The following is a 12,396-nucleotide window of genomic DNA, read 5'->3' on the forward strand; positions in this document are numbered from 1 at the left end:
ATCTGCTTTTCTGGGTGCCTGATGTCCTCTGCCAGCATTCAGAAGTTGTTTTGTGGAATTTACTCAGTGCTCAAATGTTCTTTTGATGAATTTGTGAGGGAGAAAGTGGTCTCCCCGTCCTATTCCTCCACCATCTTAGGACCGTCCCCAAGGCTATGGTTTTTCCAGTAGTCATGTATGGATGTGAGAGTTGGACTACAAAGAAAGCTGAGTGCTGAAGAATTGATGCTTTTGAACTGTGGTGTTGGAGAAGACTCCTGAGAGTCCCTTGGACTGCAAAGAGATCCAACCAGTCCATTCTAAAGGAGATCAGTCCTGGGTGTTCTTTGGAAGGAATGATGCTAAACTTTAAACTCCAGTACTTTAGCCACCTCATGCGAAGAGTTGACTCATTGGAAAAGACTCTGATGCTGGGAGGGACTGGGGACAGGAGGAGAAGGGGATGACAGAGGATGAGAAGGCTGGATGGCATCACCGACTCAATGGACATGAGTTTGATTGAACTCCGGGAGTTGGTGATGGACAAGGAGGCCTGGTGTGCTGCAATTCATGGGGTCGCAAAGAGTCAGACATGACTGAGCAACTGAACTGAACTGAACTGAGACTTTTGGATAGCAGCCATTCTGACTGGTGTGAAATGCTCCCTCATTATGGTTTTGATTTGCATTTCTCTGATAATGAGTGATGTTGAGCTTCTTTTCATGTATTTGTTAGCCATCTGTATGTCTTCTTTGGAGAAATGTCTGTTTAGTTCTTTGGCCCATTTTTTGATTGGGTATTTTGTTTTTCTGGAATTGAGCTGCAGGAGTTGCTTGTATTTTTTTGAGATTAATTCTTTGTCAGTTGCTTCATTTGCTATTATTTTCTCCCATTCTGAAGGCTGTCTTTTCACCTTGCTTATAGTTTCCTTTGTTGTGCAAAAGCTTTTAAGTTTAATTAGGTCCCATTTGTTTATTTTTGCTTTTATTTCCATTACTCCGGGAGGTGGGTCAAAGAGGATCCTGCTGTGATTTATGTCAGAGAGTGTTTTGCTTATGTTTTCCTCTAGGAGTTTTATAGGTTCTGGTCTTACACTTAGATCTTTAATCCATTTTGAGTTTATTTTGGTGTATGGTGTTAGAAAGTGTTCGAGTTTTGTTCCGTTACAAGTGGTTGACCAAGTTTTCCCAACACCACTTGTTAAAGAGATTGTCTTTTCTCCATTGTATATTCTTGCTTACTTTGTCAAAGATAAGGTGTCCATAGGTGCACGGATTTATCTCTGGGCTTTCTAATTTGTTCCATTGATCTACATTTCTGTCTTTGTGCCAGTACCATACTGTCTTGATGACTGTAGCTTTGTAGTATAGTCTGAAGTCAGGCAAGTTGATTCCTCCAGTTCCATTCTTCTTTCTCAAGATTGCTTTGGCTATTCAAGGTTTTTTTTTGTATTTCCATACAAATTATTTGCTCTAGTTCTGTGAAAAATACCATTGGTAGCTTGATAGGGATTGCATAGAATCTATAGATTGCTTTAGGTTGTATACTCATTTTCACTATATTAATTCTTCTAATCCATGACCATGGTATATTTCTCCATCTATTTTTGTCATTTTTTTCTTTCTTTCATCAGTGTTTTATAGTTTTCTATGTATAGGTCTCTTGTTTCTTTAGGTAGATTTATTCTTAAGTATTTTATTCTTTTCGTTGCAATAGTGAATGGAATTGTTTCCTTAATTTCTCTTTCCAGAGTGGTGATTAAGACGCACTGCTCACATGGGGCAGTACACTCACCAAGCACCTGGTCGCCTGAGCTTCTCGTCTCTTTTACTATATTTTTGAGTTATTTTCTTAGTGGTTGTGCTGGGAAATACAGTTCAAGCCCTCTGCCTTCCCTCTGTAGTATCTTCCTTCCCTTGCCCCACTCCAGCCCCAGGTCATGAGTCATGGGTGGGAGTCACTGCATCTGAGGCTACAGCAAAGGCAGAGAGTGTGGGTGAAGGGACAGGATTGGGTCCTGCTTGTAGAGCAAGGATCCTGGAGGAAGGGGTGAGTCCCACAGGGTGGAGAGAAAGAAGTGGAGAAAGAGGAATGTGGTCTATATGGGGAAGGACGGAGGGCCCTTCCAAGGAGTGACAGGGGCTGCCTGGAGGATGCCCCTGGGCCTAGCTCTCTTCTCTGTTACCTTAGGGATAGAGCCTGCCCTCCTGCACCCCTGAGCCCTGTGCCCAGCTTAGAGATGCACCCCTTGGAGACCTAGGAGATGGAAGAATTGTCATGAGCCATCAGAGATGTACATGAGAAGCTTGGGTGGTGGGGGCGGGGAAGTGCCCCGGAGGCTGTGCCCAACAATGCTGAGGGCCTCCAGGGACAGGGTATGTACTTGGCTCTGGGTCCAGGAGGCACAGTTCTAGGAACATCAAGTACAGCTGAGGGGGACAGGAGCAACTTATTTCAAACCACACGGGTACTGCAGCTGAGGGCAGCCACCCACAGCATGGCAGGAGCATGGGGTCTGGAAGGCATGTGTGGGCAGTATTTAGGCCCTGTTCACCCCGAGGCCCTGCTGTCAGTCAGAGCCTTCCCCAGGCCTCCCCCCAGGACCAGTCCTGCCCTGGGAAGGGCCTCACAGGCCCCAGGATGTTGTGGTCAGAAGCATCTCCTCAGTCAAGCTCAACCCAGCAGGGGGAACTCTCACCCCCCACCCCCACCACCTTCTTGCAGAGCTTCACCCTACCCCATCCCCACTGGTCCCAGGCCCCCTCCAACTACAAGACTATGCCAGGCCCCTTCTTGGCCCCTTCCTTGGCCTCTACTGTGGAGCCTGACTCCCGAGATGGGTAGGGTGCAGGTGGGGTCCCAAGACTTCCCTGCCTGCTGTGCAGGGCACACCCACATCACCTCACCCTGGGCCCCCACAGAGCCCAGGCACTGGTCACTACATCCTGCGGCCTGAGGGCAGCTGCAGCCTGATATAGCAGGCCAGGGAGGCCACAGGACCCTCAAGGTCAGGGTCAGGGGTCACAGCCCATATCTAGAGGCCCCCAGCTGACATGCACTGTGCTGTCCAGAGCAGGGGCTCAGGTAGGTGAACTGAATGCCTGTCTCAGTTCCACCTGAGCCCTCTGCTGCTCTTTTCCTTCCCATTTTCCATATTCTGCAGCACCTGGCCTTCCTTGCTTGTCCTCACACTTGGATGGGGCATTCTTGTGTGAAACAAGCTCGCCCTGCCTGAGAGCCATCCAGGCCATGCACACAGAGCACAAGGAGACAAACAACAGGGTTCTGAGGATGGGAGGGGTGAGAGCCCAGAGGATGCTGGAGAGACACATCAACACCTGCCCCAGAAGAGGCAGCAGCAAGACTCGCTGGAGGCATGTGGCTGGCCATAACAGGGCCTTGCCTGGGAGCAGGCAGGAGCAGAAGGCCAGGGGACACCACTCTCTTATCACCACTAACAATGTGCCTCACAGCCCTCAACTGCATTTCTGGATTGTTACTTCTAGCCACATGCCTCCAGCCAGTCCCGTGGCTGTGTTTCCAGGGCCTGGGCCATGTGATATGTGGCCCTGGCCTGGAATCCTTGTGCCTCTGAGGAGAAGCTGGGGCACTTTGGACAAGTCTCTAAACCCCCCTGTCCTCAACAGGAGCAGAAGGGTCCTAACAGTGCCCACCTCCCCCCAGGGCCCCTCTGAGGACTCAAACAGTGAATGTGGGCCCAAGGGGTCAGCCCGTGGCCTGGTGCAGAGTCAGTGCTCAGAGATGCAAGCTCTTGGGGGTGGGGCTGATTCTTCTCCCAGGCTCTAAATCCTTCAGCACCTAAGTAGTGGTGCAGGGCCATTAGTACCAGGTTTCTGCCATCCCTTATTTGACCAGGTGGGATCATGGCTCTCAGGCTGCCTTGTGGGAATGCCAAGGAAGGCACTGTGATGAGCAGTGCACAGAAGCACAGTGTGGTGGGCATACAGAGAGGGGATCACACTATTAAAAGGCCCAGGTGGGCTTGCAGTAGGACACTTGGATCTGGCCTCAGGGATAGGGTCAGGGTCCAGTCCTCAGCAGCACAATGTTTCCTGGGACAGAGCCCCGGGTCACAGGGTTCTCAGTGGCAATCTGGGCTGGCTGGCAGCTCTGATGAGAGAAATTGGCCCCAGTCATACACACTCTGGCATAGGGAAGCAACCTAAGGGCTAATCTTCCATCTTTGTGATGGGGACCAGGTGCTGGGGAATAGGGAGATATGGCTTTCTATTGTGAGAATGGGAGCCATGAGTTTGAGCCCAGGTGGATAGCTGGGGAAGAAACAGGGCACCTGAAGTATTATCAGGCCAAGTGCTCATGGGAAGGACTCCCAACCAAGCCCAGGGGTAGCAGGCTCAGAATCTGGAGACAGGCCCTGCTCCAGCTCAAGAAGGAGGAGATAGGCTCTGGAGCAGAATGGTATCCTTGAGAAGAGATGCACCCCCAAATGGGGAAAATCTGATAGCAGAGCCAGCTCCCGGTGCAGGGCCACGTCCTGGCCAGGGAGGAATGTCAGGTGCACAACTCTGGGGGCCCCCAGCAGCCAGGAGGTGTGGGTCCCTCTGCTAGGCCTGGGGAAGTGTTTCTAGATTATCTGCTTTTGAACCTTGCCTACCGGCCCTAGGCAAAGGAGCCAGTAGGTACAGGGGTTGGGGGGGGGATGGGCCCTGGGGTAGGGAAGGGGTGGTCCCACGAACAGGCAAAGGAAAAAGAAGAGCCAGTGGAGGGAAAGTGCACATTCCTCTTTTCAAATTCTCCCCCAACCAGGGAAAGGCTGGGAGGGAGTGGTCCCCACGGAGCTGCCAGTGATCCCAGAGCCTGGTGTCCTACCAGCTGACCCTGCCCTCCCCCCACATCTAACCCACTTATTCCTGGGGGCTCCCCAAGGTTCCTGGGGACCCAACCAGCCACAGTCCCTGCCCTCAAGTCTCTGTCACTCAGCTCTCATCCATCCCCTCCTTCCCACTGGTTCCTGGGAGTGGGTTGGGGTATCTGTACCACTGTGTGTGGGGGGCTTCTAAGAGAAGAACACACACACATCTCCAGGAGACCAAGCAGAACTTGGCCTAAATCTCCACTGGGGAAGAACATGCTGAGCTGAGGACCCAGGACCACAGTGGGGGAACTCAGACCTGCTGAGCCTATTGACCCAACAAGAACCCTGGGGGGATCATCTCCACAGCCGCATCCTCATTTCCAAGCTCCTATGAAATGGACTTGAGCCCCTCCTTGGGGGCTGGTCTCTCCCCCTCTTCACCCTGCTGGTGTCCTGCCTCAGGGAGACCCTCTGGCTCCTAGCCAGGACTTCCTGGGACCACCAGGGAAGCCTTTCATGTCCAGGCAGTGGCGGGACCCAAGGGACTCTGTACCTCCTGCCTAGCCTGAACCTCCTGCCTCACCTGTGGTCCCTTTCTCTGCAGCTTCTACTTCATGTGCACCTTCTTCCTCACCTGGGGCTCCTATCTCACCTGACCCCTTAGCCACTGCTACTCTCTGGGTCTGTGCAGGGAAATTGGGCCTATCCTGTGACCCAGCATCAGGGGCCTGGTGCAGGCAGACAACATCCCAGCCCCGCCCCTTGCCTTCTTTCTCACCTGGGGCTCCTGTGACTTATGTCACCTTCAGCCCCCACTGCCTGTTGAGGAAGAGATCCAGCCCCTGCCCAGGCTGCCTGTGGTAATTCTGGGGTCAGGTTGCCTGCCCACTTTTTCAAATTCTGGGGTCACTGCCTGTGAGATGTGGAGCACACTCCAGAGGCTACCTTGGAGCCCTGGTTGGAGCCTCAGGGATGCACAGTCCAAGGATGACCCAGGTCCTCTGTGCTAAGGCCACCGTGTGCTTCCCAGTGCCCCAGGAGAGCCCAGGCGGATGAGGGACAAAGGCCTTGGGGTCTCTGTGCAGGGCCAATGCCTGGATCAGGAGAGCATTTGAGGTGTCAGTCAGTGTTGCTGCTTAGGGAGAACTTGAGGTGGCAAGGCTTGGAGCCTCCAAAAGCAACAGATACACCCACTGGCCCTCCAGAGCAAAGTGGCCTCCATTGGTAACTGTCCCAATTGTGAGGGGTGGGGTGCTGGAAAGAGGACCCTAATAACAGGCCCCACCCTACACTCATATTCTGCCCTCAAAAAGCCTGGAGTCTCTTAAGCAGACACAAGTTGGCTGTTTACAAGCCAAGAGCCCCATTACACCTCCTTACACTTGAAACCCTGACCCAAGGCAGTCGCTGCATTAGAAATGTGTAGGCTTCGGGTTCAGTTCAGTTCAGTTCAGTCGCTCAGTCTTGTCCAACTCTTTGCGACCACATGGACTGCAGCTTGCCAGGCCTCCCTGTCCATTACCAACTCCAAGAGTTTACTCAAACTCATGTCCATTGACGCAGTGATGCCATCCAAGCATCTCATCCTCTGTCTCCCCTACTCCTCTCGCCTTCAACCTTTCCCAGCATCAGGGTTTTCAAATGAGTCAGCTCTTCGCATCAGGTGGCCAAAGTATTGGAGTTTCAGCTTCAATGTCAGTCCTTCCGATGAACACTCAGGACTGATCCATTAGGATGGACTGGTTGGATCTCCTTGCAGTCCACGGGATTCCCAAGAGTCTTCCAACACCACAGTTCAAAAGCATCAATTCTGTGCTCAGCTTTCTTTATAGTCCAACTCTCACATCCACACATGACCACTGGAAAAACCATAGCATTGACTAGACGGACCTTTGATGGCAAAGTAATTTCTCTGCTTTTTAATATGCTATCTAGGTTGGTCATAACTTTCCTTCCAAGGAATAAGTGTCCTTTAATTTCATGGCTGCAATCGCCATCTGCAGTGATCTTGGGGCCCAGAAAAATAAAGTCAGCCACTGTTCCCACTGTTTACCCATCCATTTGCCATGAAGTGATGGGACTGGATGCCATGATCTTTGTTTTCTGAATGTTGAGCTTTAAGCTAACTTTTTCACTCTCCTCTTTCACTTTCATCAAGAGACTCTTTAGTTCTTCTTCACTTTCTGCCATAAGGGTGGTGTCATCTGCATATCTGAGGTTATTGATATTTCTCCTGGCAATCTTGATTCCAGCTTGTGCTTCTTCCAGCCTAGTATTTCTCATGATGTACTCTGCATATAACTTAAATAAGCAAGGGGACAATATACAGCCTTGACATACTCCTTTTCCTATTTGGAACCAGTCTGTTGTTCCATGTCCAGTTCTAACTGTTGCTTCCTGACCTGCAAACAGGTTTCTCAAGAGGCAGATCAGGTAGACTGGTATTCCCATCTCCTTCAGAATTTTCCACGGTTTATTGTGATCCACACAGTCAAAGGCTTTGGCATAGTCAATAAAGCAGAAATAGATGTTTTTCTGGAACTCTCTTGCTTTTTCGATGATCCAGCAGATATTGGCAATTTGATCTCTTGTTCCCCTACTTTTCCTAAAACCAGCGTGAACATCTGGAATTTCACAGTTCACATATTGCTGAAGCCTGGCTTGGAGAATTTTAAGCATCACTTTAGTAGCATGTGAGATGAGTGCAATTGTGCAGTAGTTTGAGCATTCTTTGGAATTACCTTTCTTTGGGATTGGAATGAAAACTGACCTTTTCCAGTGCTGTGGCCACTGCTGAGTTTTCCAAATTTGCTGGCATATTGAGTGCAGCACTTTCACAGCATCATCTTTCAGGATTTGAAATAGCTCAACTGGAATTCCATCACCTCCACTAGCTTTGTTCATTGTGATGCTTTCTAAGGCCCACTTGACTTCACATTCCAGGATGTCTGGCTCTAGGTGAGTAATCACACCATCGTGATTATCTGGGTTGTGAAGATCTTTTTTGTACCCAAAAATCACTGCAGATGGTGACTGCAGCCATGAAATTAAAAGACACTTACTCCTTGGAAGAAAAGTTATGACCAACCTAGATAGCATATTCAAAAGCAGAGACATTACTTTGCCGACTAAGGTCCGTCTAGTCAAGGCTATGGTTTTTCCTGTGGTCATGTATGGATGTGAGAGTTGGACTGTGAAGAAGGCTTAGCGCCGAAGAATTGATGCTTTTGAAGTGTGGTGTTGGAGAAGACTGTTGAGAGTCCCTTGGACTGCAAGGACATCCAACCAGTCCATTCTGAAGATCAGCCCTGGGATTTCTTTGGAAGGAATGATGCTAAAGTTGAAACTCCAGTACTTTGGCCCCCTGATGCGAAGAGTTGACTCATTGGAAAAGACTCTGATGCTGGGAGGGATTGGGGGCAGGAGGAGAAGGGGACGACAGAGGATGAGATGGCTGGATGGCATCACTGACTCGATGGATGTGAGTCTGAGTGAACTCTGGGAGTTGGTGATGGACAGGGAGGCCTGGCGTGCTGCGATTCATGGGGTCACCAGGAGTCGGACACGACTGAGCGACTGAACTGAACTGAACTCTGTGTATTCTTGCCTCCTCTTCTTAATATCTTCTGTTTCTTTTATGTCCCTACCATTTCTCTCCTTTATTGAGCCCATCTTTGCATGAAACATTCCCTTGGTATCTCTAATTTTCTTGAAGAGATCTCTAGTCTTTCTCTTTCTATTGTTTTCCTGTATTTCATTGCATTGATCACTGAGGAAGGCTTTCTTATTCTCCTTGCTATTCTTTGGAACTCTGCATTCAAATGGGTATATCTTTCTTTTTCTCCTTTGCTTTTTGCTTCTCTTCTTTTCACAGCTATTTGTAAGGCCTCCCCAGACAGCTGTTTTGCTTTTTTGCATTTCTTTCCCATGGGTATGGTCTTGATCCCTGTCTCCTGTACAATGTCACGAACCTCCATCCATAGTTCATCAGGCACTCTGTTTATCAGATCTAGTCCCATAAATCTATTTCTCACTTCCACTGTATAGTCATAAGTGATTTGATTTAGGTCATACCTGCATGGTCTAGTGGTTTTCTCCACTTTCTTCAATTTCAATCTGAATTTGGCAATAAGGAGTTCATGATCTGAGCCCCAGTCAGCTCCGAGTCTTGTTTTTACTGACTGTATAGAGCTTCTCCATCTTTGGCTGCAAAGAATATCATCAATCTGATTTCGGTGTTGACCATCTGGTGATGTCCATGTGTAGAGTCTTCCCTTGTGTTGTTGGAAAACGGTGTTTGCTATGACCAGTGTGTTCTCTTGACAGAACTCTATTAGCCTTTGCCCTGCTTCATTCCATACTCCAAGGCCAAATTTTCCTGTTACTCCAGGTGTTTCTTGACTTCCTATTTTTGCATTCTAGTCCCCTATAATGAAAAGAACATCTTTTTGGGGTGTTAGTTCTGGAAGGTCTTGTAGGTCTTCATAGAACTATTCAACTTCAGCTTATTCAGCATTACTGGTTGGGGCATAGACTTGGATTACTGTGATATTGAATGGTTTGCCTTGGAGACGAACAGAGATCATTCTGTCATTTTTGAGATTGCATCCAAGTACTGCATTTCAGACCCTTTTGTTGACTGATGGCTACTCCATTTCTTCTAAGGGATTCCTGCTCACAGTAGTAGATATAATGCTCATCTGAGTTAAATTCACCCATTCCAGTCCATTTTAGTTTGCTGATTCCTAGAATGTAGACGTTCACCCTTGTCATCTCCTGTTTGACCACTTCCAATTTGCCTTGATTCATGGACCTTACATTCCAGGTTCCTATGCAATATTGCACTTTACCACATCAAACCTTGCTTCTATCACCAGTCCCATCCACAACTGGGTGTTGTTTTTACTTTGGCTCCATCCCTTCATTCTTTCTGGAGTTATTTCTCCACTGATCTCCAGTAGCATATTGGGCACCTACCGACCTGGGGAGTTCATCTTTCAGTGTCCTATCTTTTTGCCTTTTCATACTGTTCATGGGGTTCTCAAGGCAAGAACACTGAAGTGGTTTGCCATTCCCTTCTCCATTGGACCACATTCTATCAGACATCTCCACCATGACCCACCCGTCTTGGGTGGCCCCACACGGCATGGCTTAGTTTCATTGAGTTAGACAAGGCTGTGGTCCATGTGATCAGATTGGCTAGCTGTCTGATTGTGGTTTCAATCTGTCTGTCCTCTGATGCCCTCTCTCAGTGCCTACCGTCTTACTTGGGTTTCTCTTACCTTGGATGCAGGGTATCTCTTCACGGCTGCTCCAGCAAAGCACAGCTGCTGCTCCTTACCTTGGACATGGGTACCATTTATTATACAACTCCACTTACGTAAAACTCTAGAAAATGCAAACTACCTTACAGTGACAGAAAGCAGATCAGTGGTTGCTTAGGACAAGTGAAGCAAGAAGAGAAAGACAAAAAGGACTACAAAGGGACGTGAGGGATCTTTGAGAGTAATAGATATCTTTATTACCTTGAATGTAGTGATGGTTTCATGAATATATATATATATATATATATATATATATATATATATGTCAAACCTTATCAGATAGTGCAGTTTGAACATTTCCAGGTTATTGTTTGCCAAATATACCTCAAAGGGGCTTTTAGAAAAAAACCTACAAGTAAGTAATAAAGAGACACACTACCCATAAATGTGAGCAAGTTATTGAACCAACACTTTACAAAGGAAGATACAGAAGTGGCCAGTAAGCACATAAAGACATCACATGCAACATAATTAGTCATCAAGGAGATGATAATTAAAATCACAATGAATTACCACTTCATACCCACTTAAATGGCTAAAAATAAAGGCTGACAACCCCAAATGCAGAGGAGGATTGAAAAGGAATTCTCATACACATCTGGTGGGAACATAAATTGTACAACCACTTCAGAGAATATTCTGGCAGTTTCTTATAAAACAATTCTCCTTTGTGGCAGTTCCCTTTCTAGGTAGTTATCCAACTAAATGAAAGCATATGTCTACACAAGGTTGTACACAAGTGTTCATGGTAGTTTTATTTATAACACTCCAAAATGGAAACAGCTCAGATAGTAAACTTGTGAATGAATAAAAATCAACTCAAATATATTCAGACAATGGGATACTGCCGTTGTTCAGTCACTAAGTCATGTCTGACTCTTAGTGACCCCATGGACTGCAGCACTCCAGGCTCCCCTGAACTTCACTATCTCCTGGAATTTGCTCAGATTCATGTTCACTGAGTCAGTGATGCAATCCAACCATCTCATCCTGTCATCCCCTTCTCCTCTGCCCTCAATCATTCCCAGGGTCAATGTCTTTTCCAATGAATCGGCTCTTCGCATCAGGTGGCCGAAGGATTGGAGCTTCAGCATCAGCCCTTCCAATAAATATTCAAGGCTGATTTCCTTTAAGATTGACTGGCTTGTGTTCCTTGCTGCCAAGGGACTCTCAAGAGTCTTCTCTGGCACCACAATTCAAAGACATCAATTCATCAGTGTTCAGCATTCTTTATGGTCCAACTCTCATATCTGTACATGACTACTGGAAAAACCATAGCTTTGACTATGTGGACCTTTGTCTGCAAAGTGATATCTCTGCTTTTTAATAAGCCATCTAGGTTTATCATAGCTTTCCTTCCAAGGAGCAAGCATCTTTTCATTTCATGGCTTCAGTCAACATCCACAATGATTTTGGAGCCTAAGAAAATAAAATGTCCCTGTTGCCACTTTTTCCCCTTTTATTTGCCATGAAGTGATGGGACTGGATGCCATGATCTTAGGTTTTTGAATGATGAGTTTCAAGTCAGCTTTTTCACTCTCCTTTTTCACCATCATCAAGAGGCTCTTTAGTTCCTCTCCACTCTCTGCCATTGGTATCATCTGCATACCTGAGGTTGTTGATATTTCTGTCTTGATTCCAGCTTGTGATTCATCCAGCCTGGCATTTCACAAGATGGAATACTACTCAGCAATTAAAGGAAAGAAGCAACACTTTAAACAACATAAATAAATCATCATACTGAATGAAGGAAATCAGACACTGTTGGCTCAGACGGTAAAGAATCTGCCTGCAATGCAAGAGACCTGAGTTCAATTCCTGGGTTGGGAAGATCCCCTGGAGAAGGGAATGGCTACAACTCCAGTATTCTTGCCTGGAAAATTCCATGAACAGAGGAGCTTCATGGGCTACAGTCCATGGGGTCACAAAGAGGCAAACATGACAGACACAAAATAGTACATACCATGTGATTCCATTTATATGAAGTTCTCAAATTGGTGAAAGTAATCTAAGATGGAAAAACTTTAGAACACCAGTTGCCCCTATGTTGAATTGTGGTGGGAACTAACGGTGAATGAAGTGCTTCCCAGGTGGCTCAGTGGTAAAGAATCGGCCTGCCAATGCAGAAGACACAGATGTGGATTTGATCCGTGGGTCAGGAAGATCCCCTGGAGGAAGAAATGGCAACCCACTCCAGTATTCTTGCGTGGAGAATCCAATGGGCAAAGCAACCTTGTGGGTTACAGTCCATGGCGT

Source organism: Oryx dammah, unplaced genomic scaffold, assembly GCF_014754425.2.
Source record: "Oryx dammah isolate SB20612 unplaced genomic scaffold, SCBI_Odam_1.1 HiC_scaffold_23, whole genome shotgun sequence".
NCBI lineage: Eukaryota > Metazoa > Chordata > Mammalia > Artiodactyla > Bovidae > Oryx > Oryx dammah.